Here is a 16,282-nt window from a genome sequence, read left to right as displayed (position 1 = left end):
AACCTTTTCACCAGTTGCAATGCTAAAGTCTATTCGGATAATGTTAGCAATCGCTGCATATTACGATTACGAAATATGGCAGATGGATGTCAAAACTGCTTTCTTAAACGGCGTTTTAACAGAAACTGTGTTTATGACACAACCTGAAGGTTTTGAGGATCCAAAGAATGCTAAAAAGGTATGCAAGCTAAAGAAGTCAATCTACGGATTGAAGCAGGCATCCAGGAGCTGGAATATACGTTTTGATGAAGCAGTCAGTGACTTTGGTTTCATCAAGAACGCAGACGAATCTTGTGTATACAAGAAGGTCAGTGGGAGCAAAATTGCTTTCCTAGTATTATATGTCGACGACATATTACTTATCGGAAATGACATTCCTATGTTGAACTCTGTCAAGATTTGGCTTGGGAAATATTTTTCGATGAAAGATCTAGGAAAAGCACAGTACATATTGGGCATCAAGATTTACAGAGATAGATCTAAAAGGATGATTGGACTTAGTCAAAGCACTTATATCAATAAGGTGCTTGATAGGTTCAAGATGGCGGACTCCAAGCGAGGCTACCTACCCATGTCTCATGGAATAACTCTAAGCAAGACTCAGTGCTCAAAAACACTTGATGAGCGTAGACGAATGAATGGGATTCCCTGGCGCAACCTTGGCTGGTGCGTTTGTGGCGCGCTGGCTTGCTGGGCGATGGCCCGGCTTCGTGCTGGGCCTTCGTCTGGCAGGCCTCGTCCGATGCTAATTCGTACGATACACTTCCGATTAATTTCCCGATTCCGGAATTCATTTCCGATACGAACAATATTCAATATTTCCGATTCCGGAATCAATTTCCGTTTCGAACAAATATTTAATATTTCCGTTTCCGGAATTATTTTCCGATTCCGATAATATTTCCGATTCTGACAATATTTCCGTTTCCGGCAATATTTCCGATTCCGGCAATATTTCCATTTCCTATAATATTTTCCGATACGTACCATGTTTCCGTTTCCGGCAACATCTACGACTTGGATAATATTTATATTTCCGATACGATCCATATTTCCGTTTCCGGCAATATCATCGTTTCCGGAGTATTCATTTCTTGCCTGTGACGATCTCAGCTCCCACTGAAACCAAGATCCGCCGATTCCGAATATCCATAGATGGAGTATTTAATGCCATTAAATACTTGATCCGTTTACGTACTATTTGTGTGACCCTACGGGTTCAGTCAAGAGTAAGCTGTGGATTAATATCATTAATTCCACTTGAACTGAAGCGGCCTCTAGCTAGGCATTCAGCTCACTTGATCTCACTGAATTATTAACTTGTTAATTAATACTGAACCGCATTTATTAGACTTAACATAGAATGCATACTTGGACCAAGGGCATTATTTCCTTCAGTCTCCCACTTGTCCTTAGGGACAAGTGTGCATTTCCTAATTCCTTTGTCGCTCGATGCTTGCTCTTGAACATAAGGTAAGAGTTGTCATCCTTATTATGTCCAGAGGTGTTCCTCGGTTTCAGAGTTCAACTGATCAAATAAACAGATAATCATAGCCTATGATTCATCCGAGCACGGCCATGCATTTCACAGTTTCTAGCTCTCCGAGTGGCCTTGTACAACTTTTAAGCATCTCATCCCGATTTATAGGAGGACAATCCCAATCTTGCGATCTTGAGATTAGACTTTGTTTGATAGGTGATTACCTGAGCGTTGCCTTTATAGCCTCCTTTTACGGTGCGACGGTTGGTCAACGTCAAAGCAACCAGTTCTCAAACAAGTAATCTCAAATCACTCAGGTATTGAGGATTTAGTGTCTAATAATTTTAATGAAATTTACTTATGACAGATTTTCATCTCTTACAGTAAAGTTTCATAGGTCTTGTCCGATACTAGTCTTCCCAAAGTAAGTATCTATGCAAATGATTATGACATTGCCATGTCCACATAGTTCAAGAAACAGAACTACTAGTCATCTTGCATTCTAGTCGTCTAACGTTTTCTATGCGTCCAATTTTATAGAAAACTCCGACTAGGGACCATTTTCAACCTTTGACATTCAAGTTCACTTGATAGACATTTCTTAGTCACAGGACTGGTCCTGACAGTCTATCTTGAATATATCGTCAAATTGAAGGGACTCATCATTTAATACTAAACCAAGATTAAATGGAATATGAAAATTCATTTCATATATGATAAATGTTCAACCCCAATGTTTTACCACCATGGGCCTCAAACCCATCTTCTAAAACAGTTCATGGAATTCAAAGCTATGCTTGATTTCCAGTGCTACAATGTGAGTGTTGTTTCTCACTTGTTGCATAGGTTTAGTTATCATGCTTTGCCAATCTTAATATCCTTTTCATCGAATGTTCTTCGAGATAGATGATAAGATCTTTTGAGTATGTTTATTTTGTGATCTAGTCTTTTCTTGCTTCAAGAGTGGTTCTACGCATTTTTTTTCAATGAAGAACCATGTGATCTACCCAAGTTCAGTGAAGAACTCTTTAACATAAACAACCATGTTTTATTGCTTCTTAGGCAATAAGTACTTTTACTTCAACTTTATAGGTTGCTAGTGATGCTTTGTTTGGAATTACTTATCCAAGCAGTTCACAGATATGTGGAATACTTTCCAGCTGTATCTTAGAACATAGAAATTAATATTTTAATATCCCAAGCAACAACTCATGGTCTCCAATCCATGTTGCCATTTCAAAACACGATGCTCTATAGCTCGTCCTTGTCAATGGTTAACTTCAAAGGAATCTTGCTTGATCCTTTGCCAGTGTTTATGCGTGTAGCATCAATATTTAGCATATCTTTATTTCCTTGAATAAGGAACTATTCCTATGTACCTTTTCAAGTACCATAAGTTTTTCTTGATCTCAATCTAGTTGATCTTCACTTAGATCAATAGAGATTGGTATATGTTCGTTATGCCTAAAGCCATACGATTCTTTTTTGGCGATCCTCATATTATATCATACATGATAAACTCTTTTGCAGAATAATTCCCAATTGAATTCTATTCATGTAAGTTTAGCTCATCTAGTTTCAGTAGATACTAAATCTAGCTAAATTCTTTGACATATAATATAGGTTAAGAATCTTACTTAAATCCTTTGATGTTTAACTTAGTAAACGCTTATACATAGTTCAGACATCTTTTACTTAGATTTATTCACATGGGTCGAATATCTCCAATGGAGTATTTCGTGTTTGATTTAGTAAATGCCATTACTTAAAGCAAAAAAATATTATAAGATCTTTGTAAATAGATCTTAATACCCAGTATGTACTAAGTTTCGCCATGGTCCATCATTGATGAATAATTTCAAATCTAAGTCATTAGCATTTGAATGTTATTTCACAATAGAGAGATATGTGTGATACACATAGGACCAATTAAGTTTTACGTACTCCCACTAAACTTCTTATATATCTATAAGAATCATGTACATTTTATGAAACTAAAATGCTTATTAGCTTCACTAAAATACAGTTCCAATTCCCAATTGCTTGCTTAAATATGTACTTAGATTTTATAAACTAGCTTTTCTTTTCAAGCATTTATTTGGATCTACAAATCCTATGACATAGCATGTACATAGTTTCTTCCAACATTTGACTGAGGAAGATGTTTTATCATCCAATTGCCATATGTACCAATATGCAATCATTGCTTGAATTATAGACTTAAGCATTACGATTTTGCATGAGGTTTCAACACAATCCACATCGTGAATTTGCTTGTAACCTTTAGCAACTAATCTAGCTTTGTGTGTGAACACAATTTCATGTTTGATGGTTTTTATCCTTAAAACAAACTTTGCAACCAATAGGTGTGAAACTATTCTTGCAAATCAACAAAATTTCAATTTTGTCATCAAAACATTGAGTATGTTTTATGGCCTCTAACCATTTAAAACATTTGAGTCTATATATGGCCTCTAACCATTTTAGGGAATCTGGGTTTCGTCATAGCTTTCTTACAAGTCACAAACTCATTAATCTACATGATAATAGTTTGACTGCAAGTTGTAGGTTTCTTCACTATCTAATAGAAGAATTGCATAGTTTCAGTGACCTGAACTCCATGTTTCTTCACTATCTAATAGAAGAATCTCATAGTTTCAGTGACTTGAACTCTATGCCTACAAGGGTATAGAACATCAAAAAACAGAATGTCAATAGCCACTTAAAAGTCCTTTGAATATTCTGTTCTCCTTGAAGCACTTGTAAAGTCTTCTAAGAGATGTCTATTCTTTAAAGCCACTTCTAAAGTCCTTAAAGAATACGTGTTCGGATTTTCTAAAGAACTTCGAAAAGCCTCTTGAATGTCCGTTTATGTTTGTTGTTCGCCTCGAAGACTTTCGAGGTCTATTTTCTCCCACTTGTCATTTTGGAAACGAATCTCCAAAAGGACATTATTTCGAGCAAACAAACATTATGTTCTCAAAAATTCGTGGTAGAAACAATACCCTTGTGTTTCATTTGAATAAATCACAATGAAACATATATCTATACTTGGGCCTTAGTTTGTTGAATAACAAACACTAAGCTCCCACTGAGTTTAGGAACTCTCTAGATGTATTTTACGAAAAGTTATTCTGAAATTACTTTTCAATAGCTTTGACGAATTTGGTTTAGTTTGGTGGTAGTTGAGCATTTTGTTTTAGAAATTATAGGAAAAGTCTTTATGATTCATCATTAATCGAATCAAGTACTAATTGACTTCGATTATTCCAACTAAGATATGCCATATCTTATGGACCTAGATTGTGAAATTACAACACACAATCATTGATGATCATATTTGGTCTCAAGTAATCATCAACATGATCTAACCTAGATCTTTATGATTTCTTGCCAAGTGGATTTTATACTTCTGAATCTTTGAACTATTCAAACAGATTCAAACTTATATCACTTTGAGTAAATAAACCTATATTCACTCAAATCCATGTGAAATAATAAAGTCATAAAATCTTTCTTTAGCTTTGAACTCTATTGTCTAGGCGTTCTAACAATAGTTCATATCTTTTGTTACTTTCAACAAGTAAGACTAGTTGTCTTAAATCGATCTAGAAATCAATGAACTTTCAAAAGTCCATCAAAATAGAGCTTTTGAATGTTAACTTGTTGATATGGTCTAAGCAACAATGCCAAAGATTAGCGGAACTCAAATCAAGGGGTTGATTTGAACCTAGTAAAGTTTTTATTGTTAAAGAGTTGTTTGTTTTAATCAAGCATATTGACTCAACCCGTAATTGACCATTTCACTCAAATAAACAAACAAACATTGTTTTTGTTTTTCTTGAATGTGAGTCTTTCTGTGTTTGAAAAACAGAAATTTAGGTATGCTGATTATGGAACAAAATAGCCATTAAGTTCCAGCCTTTGAAAGGACTTAAAACAAACTAGATGACCCTACAACTAATGTAGCATTGCCATGCTTCATTTCCCACTTGTAGGCCATTAGTGTAGCCTAGCTTCCATTGTTTGAGTTATTACCGAAGTAAGAACCTCAAGCGGTATATGATTCCAAGGAAGTTTGATTGCTAGGTCACTTTTCTTTAAACATAAACTTACAGGTAGAAACGGAATTGTAAATTCCTTTCATCCGTTCCTTTGTTTTCCTATTTCTTGTACCCTTTCTTATAGCCTTAAGAATTGAATTCTCTAGTGTTGACTTTTATATTTTGTTAGACATGTCCAATGTCACTCCAACAAGGTTCTTTCCATTTAATTTATGTTGAATATTCTGTTTCAACTAGATGATCTTACCAGAAGCTTCTAAAGTTCTCTAAGCATTGATCTATTCGAATGTCTAGGGACTAGACTCATTCGAGAATTAAATGGACAAAGATATTAGGTTGTTAACCATTGGTAAAGCTGAGCGTTTAAGCTCAATGCTTTATGATCTCAAAACTACAGTGTATTTTGAATTCACAAGCACCAATTGGTTTGCCATTCGATTTTGATATTCGAAAACAACCATAAAGGTCGCTAAAAGAAACGTACATTTTAAATTGCTCATTTTCTCTCATTTCCGTGAATCGTTCTTGGATTCACTACCAATCAAAGAAATTTACTGTTACCTTTCTAAAAGGATTTACCGCAGTGCGAGATATTTAATTATAAACAATAATTAAAACATACATTGAAGCATGCAAAGTCTAAACATTTATCATGAATAATAACTTGAAAATTAAAGCAATCATGCAATTAAAACAAGTTATTAGCATTTTATTCGAATTTATTGTTCCGGCAGGTGCGAATAAAATGATTCCAAGATCCTAAAATAATTGAAGAACTAAGCACAGTTTGTCGACTTAATCCTAAAACATCTTAGATAAGCAAAAGCCTTTTGCTAATAGTCTAGAAACTATTCTTGGTTGATAGGTACGTCTAAGAACTTGTTAGGTAAACCTATCGATTTTGCCACAACATAAAAGGACTCCTTACTTATATCGTTGAGTTTCACCAAAACTAACATGTACTCACAATTATTTGTGTACCTTGCCCCTTTAGGACCAATAAGTAACACCTCGCTGAGCGAAAACTATTACTAGATTGATGTAAAGGATATCCAAGCAAGTGTATATTTTGGCATGGCACCTTTTAACTCAATTTTTAAGTTTGGAACTTAAGGCTCTTACTATGTTGGTTAGATTTTAAGTGAACTAAAATCCTTAATCATGCAACATAATCAAGCTTTTGATCTCATGCATTTTAAGACATATTTAAAAGCAATAAATAACTTAAAATATGCATAAGATAAATGTGATCTAGTATGGCCCGACTTCATCTTGAAGCTTTAACTCACTAGTAGAAAAAACCCTTGTTGCAGCGGGCTTTTAGACCCCTGTTGCAGCGTACATCGTATGCTGCAACTGGGGGACCTGCAACAAGTATTGACTTGTTGCAGCGTACAATGTACGCTGCGAAAAGTACTTTTTTGCAGCGTACATTTGCATGTACGCTGCAACAAGTGTGTAAAATTAGGCAAAAATCAAGACTTGTTGCAGCGTACAAAATGATGTACCGCTGCAACAGACTGGTTTGTTGCAGCGGGCTTTTATTTGTACGCTGCAACAAACCAGTCTGTTGCAGCGTACAAATAAAAGCCCGCTGCAACAAACCAGTCTGTTGCAGCGTACAAATAAAAGCCCGCTGCAACAAACCAGTCTGTTGCAGCGTACATCATTTTGTACGCTGCAACAAGTCTTGATTTTTGCCTAATTTTACACACTTGTTGCAGCGAACAAGTATATGCCCCCTGCAACAAAGCTGTGCTTTTGGCGGGAAAATTTTAGTTTTATTTATCTATACCTAGGGTGTCTTACACCAAATATAGGAACCTGTCAACAACAATAAATAAAATATCGCAACCTGTAGATCAACAAATATAAAAAATAATAACTGGTGTTTTGTATACATATATATATATCCCAAAACCAAAGTGCACGTACTACATTCAAATATACGTTCCAATTTCAATGTACGCATACATTTTAATGTAAACGATTGTTCTATAACAACTAAACCACCTCGATCAAGCGCGCTCAAGCCAATAGTAAATACTTGCGGGTAAAACACTTAGCCCGTTGCTCACGAACCACATCAATTTCCTCACTAGTATAGGCGCATTCCTCGGAGTGTAGACCTTTACAAAAACAGAAATTTCAACTAAGCATTAGATTAAATTCAAATTAAATATCACACTTTAACATTCAAGCAACTAATAACAATGTCCTAATAGCTATTACAAATAGTGCTTTGAAGTGGTATAGTTAAGAAGAAAAACCTTTATTTAGCAGTGCGTCATTTCAGAAACATAGATGATTTGTTCAACTCCGAAATAAAGCAGTACTTGAGCAGCATCACAAACAAGCTTCTCCTTGCCCCTCTTACAATCATCAAAACATCAGTTCTTCTCCAGGCACAGGAAAAGTGCTAGGCACAGAAACGAATGCTTGCCTTCCATGCTGCATAGAAGTTAATACATTTGGTGATCTACATACATGGAGCGAATATGTTATTCAAACAACCATTAAGAGGGTGATCCCTCTCTCCCTGTCACTTCTTAGGTATAAGGGATATTCATATATGTGGATCTCAACAGCTTCACAAAACATTTGACAGCAAACCTGTTTATAAGATTGAAATTTGGGTCCTATTTTCTGAACAAAATAAGTTACAGACTTACAGGTTGTTATAACTCTTTATAAATACTTAATTCTTGAATTGTCATGTTCCCACAACTCCACCCTAACTAGTGATAAATCCAAACTAATGAGCCACAGAAAACATATACAGATACCTATCACCTATACCCAAGCTAGTTAACATTGTTAAAAACTACTATAAAGTACACAATGTCTATCGAAGCTTCTAATCCTCGCAACGATCACTTGTCAACTAATGATGCAATGTTGGGAAATCAAAAGCTTTGTGGAAGAAGTGACTCAAATAAAGCAAATAGAAGTGGTTCGAGTAAGAATTGGATGATGAGTTGGACCAAATCTACATGTGTGTGTGTGTGTGTGGGAGTGGGGGGGGGGGTGGGGTGGGCGGGGAGGGGGGGGGGGGTGAGACCCTGATGGCATTATGACTGGGGTGTAGTTTTCTGGGTCAGTTTTCCCTGCCCAGCAAGAGCATACAAGTTTAGTTTACTGATACAAAACCCTTTCTTCAAACAAAATAAACATACAATGGAATACCTTTACGAAAAGTGCTTGCCTACCATACGTCTATAAAACAATTGCCTAGCTCCTAGTATTTAAAAGTGAATCCAAAAGCACAAAATAACCAAGGCCTGAAGTAAACTCAACCAAGTCCAAACCTTTCAGTAGTATCCAATTTGGATCTTAAATCAGCTATTTCAGCCTCAGCAACAGAGAGACGCCGTTGGCAAGCCGCCTCAGCTTCATTAGCAGCTTTTATCCTCAGCTTCAACTAGTTTAGTGATTTGATTCTAGAAGAGGTAGACTGTGGACAGATACAAGAAGATAGAATAGATCACATAGTAAGTAGAGGCACGGGAAGATATGTCAGACTACATTTACACAAACAAAGAGTTGGAGAAGTGAATTTATCACAACAGAACTAGAGTACAGAGGAATATCAAATCAACAGTTGTCTGATTTTTTTTAACTTTAACAGGAAAAAAAACAGTGGAACGGTTTTATCCATGAAATTCCTTTTAACATAAAAGTTTGTGGCATGAGCCTTAGATGTGCGTAAATAGATTGAAATTAGTATGTCCACCCTCCTCTCATCTCAAACAAAACCCATAAAGGCAAGAGTCCGCAAGACAAATTCTGGGCTTGGCTTGTAACTGAGTCCCTGGCCATCACTCTGGTTCTTCTCTAACTTACACTGAACACCAATTATACTTTTTCCAAAAAAGACTTGCTCCATCATCTGCATCTCTTACATAGTCAAGCGAATTTTTCAATCTCAAAACTGGACTCATTTCAGCTTTTAGTTACAGGGGATGAGGGTCTAAAACTCAAGTCTCTCAAAGGAAAAAACCCGTCAATTTATCAGAGAATATAGGAGACAGCAGCACAAGTATCTAAACCAAAAAGAAAGTGATTGCTAGATACCAGGAAACGTTGTATTCATCTGGGTCTCTACGGTACGCACAATACCAAGCTGCTCAACGTAGTTTCCTAGGACTATCAATGCTCTAGTGGAAGTAATTATAATTTTATAATTCCGGTCACCAATACACCATTGTAACATACTACTAGAAAGACCTATCCTAGAGGTAGCTTCTCGGCATATATTGCATAAGTACTACATAGGAGAGTTGGAAGTGTGGAACCACTGATCAGAGAGTGATTTGAACCCCTCTCGAACATGAAACTGCAGTTCATCTAATACAGTATATAAATAATCAATATCCAGTTTGCAGTGAATCAGTGATCACTACAAGACCTTGAAAAACTGAAAATAATAATACTAGCCAGACTATGGGACTAGTATTATGAAAGCTGAAACTTTGGAAAGGCATAAATACGACAATACCTCAAACGCTAAATCAAAGTGCAGCTAGCTGAAAGGTGGTTCAGATGTTTATGCTAAGACATGTGTTTGGGACGGATAAAAATTAGGAATTGAAAAGACTTTTCGCTCAATCAACAACCCTCGATGTTGTCAGTTACGCTTAAGTTAGGAATGCATATTCACTCAAAGTTAAGAATAAAAGTTGCGTTGGATTGCTTGGCCACTATTTTCAAGCTTCGGTCTACCCCTTAACAACAATATGCTAACATCCACATCTATAACCCACTGCACGAAATCATTTGTATTCATATAATTACTTGAAAGTGGAATAGAACTATTAGATGACCATAAAGAATTCTGCAAGGAATAAAAAATGACAGATAATAGTAAGCCTGGCCTAGCTGAAACATATCAATTTTTGTTTTAACGTATCAAAGTATGGCTGATTTCAAAATATAAACTTGATCAATTGAATTCCCCCGAAGTAAAGCAGAATCCTAACATTTACCCTTATCCTTATATCAGTCAGTCCATGAACAATAACATATACTAGTATTAAAGAACACTTCAATGTGCAGGACCAAGAAGAAAATAAATGCAAACTAAAGATAACAAAGTTTTATCAAAAACTACCTTAAATTTGGCAGGTTCAACTAGTTGAAAAACAACAGTATCTCCTTCCAATTTCAGAACTATGGCAAACCTTTTCCACCCACCACTGAGTCCACGATATTGAGGCAGATAATTGGCTTCGTATTGTTCTCCAGTATCTGTCTCGAGTATTATAACAGTACGGTTTTTTACTGGTATATGCGCCCTTCAAAAGGGTGGAGGAAGTCTCTGTGACTCCACCAAATGAACCAAGTAAGAAAACACCTCAAAATAAGCATATTAATTTCATCAGAATAATATATAGTTTGTCACATTTGGCTAATGAAAAGGCCTAAAACATGAAACATGAAATTACTTAAATTGGATTGCTTTAGATTCAAAAAAGGACTGACATTCAAGAATGGAGGGAGTAGTTTTTCACATTTGCCTAATGAAAGAGCCTAAAACATGATTTGAGGTACTAACCAAGATGAAACCACCATAAACATTCGATTTTACATCACTTTTACGGTAGTCGGATGTTCAACATTTATCTTTGAGTGAATTTTTCTAGCATGAACATAATTATATTTCCTTAATCAGGGATTATTACAATATTTTTCTCATCAAGAAAATCAAATTAATTGATATATCTCTGTTTAAATTACATACGAAGATCAAGATTCAAGAATTTGCAAAATTTCATCATTTAAAACAAAAGAAATCATAACCCACCCGAGATAAACGTATGTATTTTCTCCTAATCTTGTCAGCCAACAATTTCTTTGGCTTTCTCTGCAAAAATGAAAAATGAACAAACCCTAATTTTGAAAACGAAAATAAAAAGGGACAGGGGAGAAAGTTACTTGCCGCAGCGAGGATTGACGGAGAACAGGGTTCGCGAACCGGCCGAGCAAAGAAGCTTAGTTTTCCGAGCAGGGAATCACTTCGCCGGTTGTTTTTTCGAGCAGGGAATACCTTTTGCGGGGGTTTTTCGAGCAGGGAACCACCGGTGAGAGGTGAGGAAATTAAATAGACTCTTGCTAGAGTACCACCGGCGACGGGCGAGACCACGCGGCGACGACCACTGGTGAGAACCACCGGCGAGAGGCAGGGTAAGCCGAGAGAAGAAGAAGGGAGTAATGAGAGTGGGATATTCGCTGCGAAATTGGTCATGAGGTTTGAGGTAGAAATGTTTGGTCTGAGTTAAAGTTGCAGCGAAAAAAATTACAAATATGTTATTGCAGGGGGCTTTTACCATGTACGCTGCAAAATAAAAGGTCTATTGCAGGGGGCTTTTACTATGTACGCTGCAAAAATCTCTTTTGCAGGGGGCAATTAATTTGTACGCTGCAACAACCCTTTAAAGGGTTTGACCCGCGTTGACCGACTGGTTGTTGAAGCGTATTAATACTTGTACGCTGCAACAAGGGGGTTGCAACAGGGGTTTTTTCTACTAGTGACTTCAAAGTCCGTCTTGAAAATCTCCGTGGGAGGCACCATTTTCTTCAAATAGGATAAGCTATAATTAAAACTAATTACAACTATTTGATGGTACGCAGACCATATTTGAATTGAAAAACAACTCTGGTACTTTAGACCAATTACATTCAAATTAATGGTACGCAGACCATATTTTCTATCCTATTTGGGACATACTAGTCACTTCATAACCTGCAAAACAGTACATATACAATATATACCATTCACCCATTCATTATCATGAATGGCCCACATAGCTGGTTAGTAAAACACATTATGCATCACATAAACATTTGCAGCAATTAATCAAGGGCACCAATAATCTACAAATTATTCAGTCCTTATTAATTCTAATCAAGTTGTTTTAACCTTAAGGATTTGTAGACCTAATCAAGAGTTTATGACTAAAAAGGGCTCCCACTTAAACCAATAAATTCATATGCTTTACTAATTTTAAACATAAAAATGTATTTCTAGTCTAACCGGAAACATACAAATTTAATTAAAATTTAAAGCTCATATAAATTTATAATTGAATCCACAAAGTTTAATTTAATTTCAGTCGTATTTAAATTAATTCATGATTTTAATTTTAGTAAAATAATTAGAATAAATAAAATTTATTATAATTACAATATTCAAAATTAAAATCCAAGAAAATAATTTAAATTATTAATTTTAAAATTAATTAAAATTACGTAAACTGAAAATTTCAAACTAAAATTTCAAAACGATCTAATCGCAACGCAACAACCCCACGCAACGTACGCCCATGGGCCACACGCACACAGCCATCGCTGGCCATTTGCGCGTAGCCCATGCGCTGCGTCGCATCGCTGCTGCTGCTCTCCTTCGCAAGGTATCACGCGATCTGGTGCTCGCTGCGCGCGCGCCAGCGCTCGATGCACGCGAGCCATCGCTCGCTGCGTTCGCTCGCCAGCGCTCGCTTCTTGCGAGCCAGCGCTCGCTGCACGCGCTCACTCCATGCGAGCCAACGCTCGCTGCGCGCGCTCGCCAGCGCTCGCTTCATGGGAGCCATCGCTCGCTGCGCGAGGCATCGACGCTGGGCGTAGCACTCGTGGCACGCGAGCTTGCGCTCGCTTCGCGCGAGGCTCCGCACGCTTGCGCGAGGCAGTGTGCGCTGTGGCGCAGCTCGCTTGCTGCCCACACGCGACTACTGTGCCTTGCTTTCGCCCTCGCCCATTCGTCCATTGCTCACAGCCCACGACACAAGGCAGGGCTGCTGCCTTGTGCTCGTGCACCATGGCCTTGCTCATTGTATTCGTGCCGCATGGGCGACGAGCTCCCTTGTTCGTCGTCACATGCCCGCACTATACAACACCCCTTAAGGCTAACACGTAGCGTCCATTGCTTTGTGCGTGTAAGTTATATGAGCGAATCGCATAAAATTTAAAAATTTATATTTAAAATTAATGACAAATTAATAAATAATATTAATTTCATAATTTTAGGGCGAAAAATCGAAAATTTATTATTCAATTGATTTCCGATTAACATGGATTCAAGTCTAGGTCATAAAAATTTAAAATTTTGCATAAATTTACAATTTTTATGGTGGTTTTAATCATAGCTATCTAATTAAATCATAATTAATTATGAAAATCAAATTAATTCTAAATTATTCTAATTTTCAACAAATTAATCATAATTACAAATTAGATTGCATAATTAACAAGGCTAGGCATTCAAACTTGTTAAACATATACAATAGGTCAAACAAAAATTCAAGATTTATCAACAAGAATCGCAAATATTTAATTTAACATCTTAAATTTACGAAATTTTGCATTCGAAAAACTAAAACCTCCGAAAAGTCATAGTTAGGCTTCGAATTTGAGAATTCTGGGTTCGGCAGAAAAATGTAATTTTTGTCAAAATTTTAGAATGCCTTTTACATGCGGAATTGACACAAAAATCACTCGATTTGGATGAGTAACGAAGAAACTGCCGAAAAACTGCGTACGTATAATTAAATAAACGCAATTTGCAATTAATTAACAATTACGAAAATTAATCACCCCTTTTAATTCTTGCAAATTTGTAATATTTAACCATGTTCATGCAATTTAGATTATGAAAATAATAAGAGGCTCGTGATACCACTGTTAGGTTATGATACATATGACAATTCATAAATCATGCGGAAAAACCATAAAGCCAGGAAAACATATTATTTACACATAATCATTTAGCATAGTTTAGATGCATACTCTTTGTTGCGTGCCCTCCCTAGTTGCGCCCGAACCGAACAAGAACAAGTCTTTAGGACTCCAAGTGTCGTCCCTCCGTAGATAGTCCACAGCACGTCCGGATCCGCCTTAAGATTGACCAACTAGAATCGCCCTTAAGGTACTCTGAATTTTCGGCACTTTATACGCAACTGTATGACTGAATTTTGCTCTCAAAAACTCACTTTGAATACTTGAATGCTCGATATAAATATGTGACCCTAGGCACCTATTTATAGAGTTATGGAAAAGGATTCGGAATCCTATTAGGATACTAATTTATTTAATTATAATCCTACTAGGACTCTAATTAAATAAACTAAATCTTTTAGGATTAGATTTAATCATATGACAAATCCCGGTAGCTTCAGGATTCGAGTAGCACACAAACACACACGCACGCACAGCAGCCCACGAGGGGCGCCATGCGCGCGCACGCAGCCCACGAGCTCGCAGCCCACTGCCGCAAGCCCACACGCTGCCGTAGCCTTGGCGCGCGCTGGGCCTGCCTTGCGGTGGGCCTGGCGCAGCCTTGGCTGGTGCGTTTGTGGCGCGCTGGCTTGCTGGGCGATGGCCCGGCTTCGTGCTGGGCCTTCGTCTGGCAGGCCTCGTCCGATGCTAATTCGTACGATACGCTAATTCGTACGACGCGCTTCCGATTAAATTCCCGATTCCGGAATTTATTTCCGATACGAACAATATTTATTATTTCCGATTCCGGAATTCATTTCCGATACGAACAATATTCAATATTTCCGATTCCGGAATCAATTTCCGTTTCGATCAAATATTTAATATTTCCGTTTCCGGAATTATTTTCCGATTCCGATAATATTTCCGATTCTGACAATATTTCCGTTTCCGGCAATATTTCCGATTCCGGCAATATTTCCATTTCCGATAATATTTTCCGATACGTACCATGTTTCCGTTTCCGGCAACATCTATGACTTGGATAATATTTATTTTCCCATACGATCCATATTTCCGTTTCCGGCAATATGATCGTTTCCGGAGTATTCATTTCTTGCCTGTGACGATCTCAGCTCCCACTGAAACCAAGATCCGTCGATTCCGAATATCCATAGATGGAGTATTTAATGCCATTAAATACTTGATCCGTTTACGTACTATTTGTGTGCCCCACGGGTTCAGTCAAGAATAAGCTGTGGATTAATATCCTTAATTCCACTTGAACTGAAGCGGCCTCTAGCTAGGCATTCAGCTCACTTGATCTCACTGAATTATTAACTTGTTAATTAATACTGAACCGCATTTATTAGACTTAACATAGAATGCATACTTGGACCAAGGGCATTATTTCCTTCAGTCTTCTGCCTCAACGGGGGTGCAGTAAGCTGGAAAAGTGCTAAGCAAAGCACCATTCGGATTCTATAACTGAAGCGGAGTACATTGCTGCACATGAAGCAGCAAAGGAAGCTATATGGCTAAGGAAGTTCTTAATTGAACTTGGTGTAGTCCCCTCCATTAAAGGACCAATAGCCCTGTATTGTGATAATAACGGAGCTATTGCACAGGCAAAGGAGCCTAGATACCACCAGAGAGTCAAGCATGTACTTCGTAGATTTCACCTTCTACGAGAGTTCGTTGAAAGAAAAGAAGTCGAGATAAACAAGATTGGAACTGATGACAACATATCAGATCCATTAACTAAACCTCTGCCGCAGGCGAAGCACAACTCGCACACTGCAGCTATGGGAATCAAGCATATTGGAGAATGGCTTTGATATCCCTGTTTAATGTTTTAAAGTTTTAGAGTTTAAATCTTTGTAAAACATTATTGGTTAATCATTAACAATAAATGAAGAGAATTCATTTTTCCATTTAATTTGTGGTTTATTAAATGACGAGTCCCTTCAATTTGACGATGTATTCAAGATAGACTGTCTGGACCAGTCCTGTGACTAAGAAATGTCTA

At 37.2% G+C, this 16,282-nt stretch overlaps 1 long non-coding RNA gene across 2 annotated transcripts; it reads right to left on the bottom strand.

Moving 5' to 3' along the window:
- Positions 1–7,406: 7,406 nt before the first annotated feature.
- Positions 7,407–11,940, bottom strand: LOC130464327 (uncharacterized). Of its 2 annotated transcripts, XR_008924702.1 has the most exons (6): positions 11,479–11,940; positions 11,348–11,407; positions 10,655–10,861; positions 8,853–8,998; positions 7,815–7,995; positions 7,407–7,673 (listed from the first exon to the last, which is right to left on the bottom strand). It is a non-coding gene; the product is annotated as an uncharacterized lncRNA (long non-coding RNA). The 2 variants fall into 2 exon arrangements; XR_008924701.1 differs by having other exon boundaries at positions 11,348–11,939.
- Between the last annotated feature and the right edge of the window lie 4,342 nt (positions 11,941–16,282).

This window comes from Spinacia oleracea, chromosome 6, assembly GCF_020520425.1.
Source record: "Spinacia oleracea cultivar Varoflay chromosome 6, BTI_SOV_V1, whole genome shotgun sequence".
Classification (NCBI taxonomy): Eukaryota; Viridiplantae; Streptophyta; class Magnoliopsida; order Caryophyllales; family Amaranthaceae; genus Spinacia; species Spinacia oleracea.
Note: the sequence above shows the minus strand (reverse complement) of the source record. Positions and strands in the feature narration are given on the sequence as shown.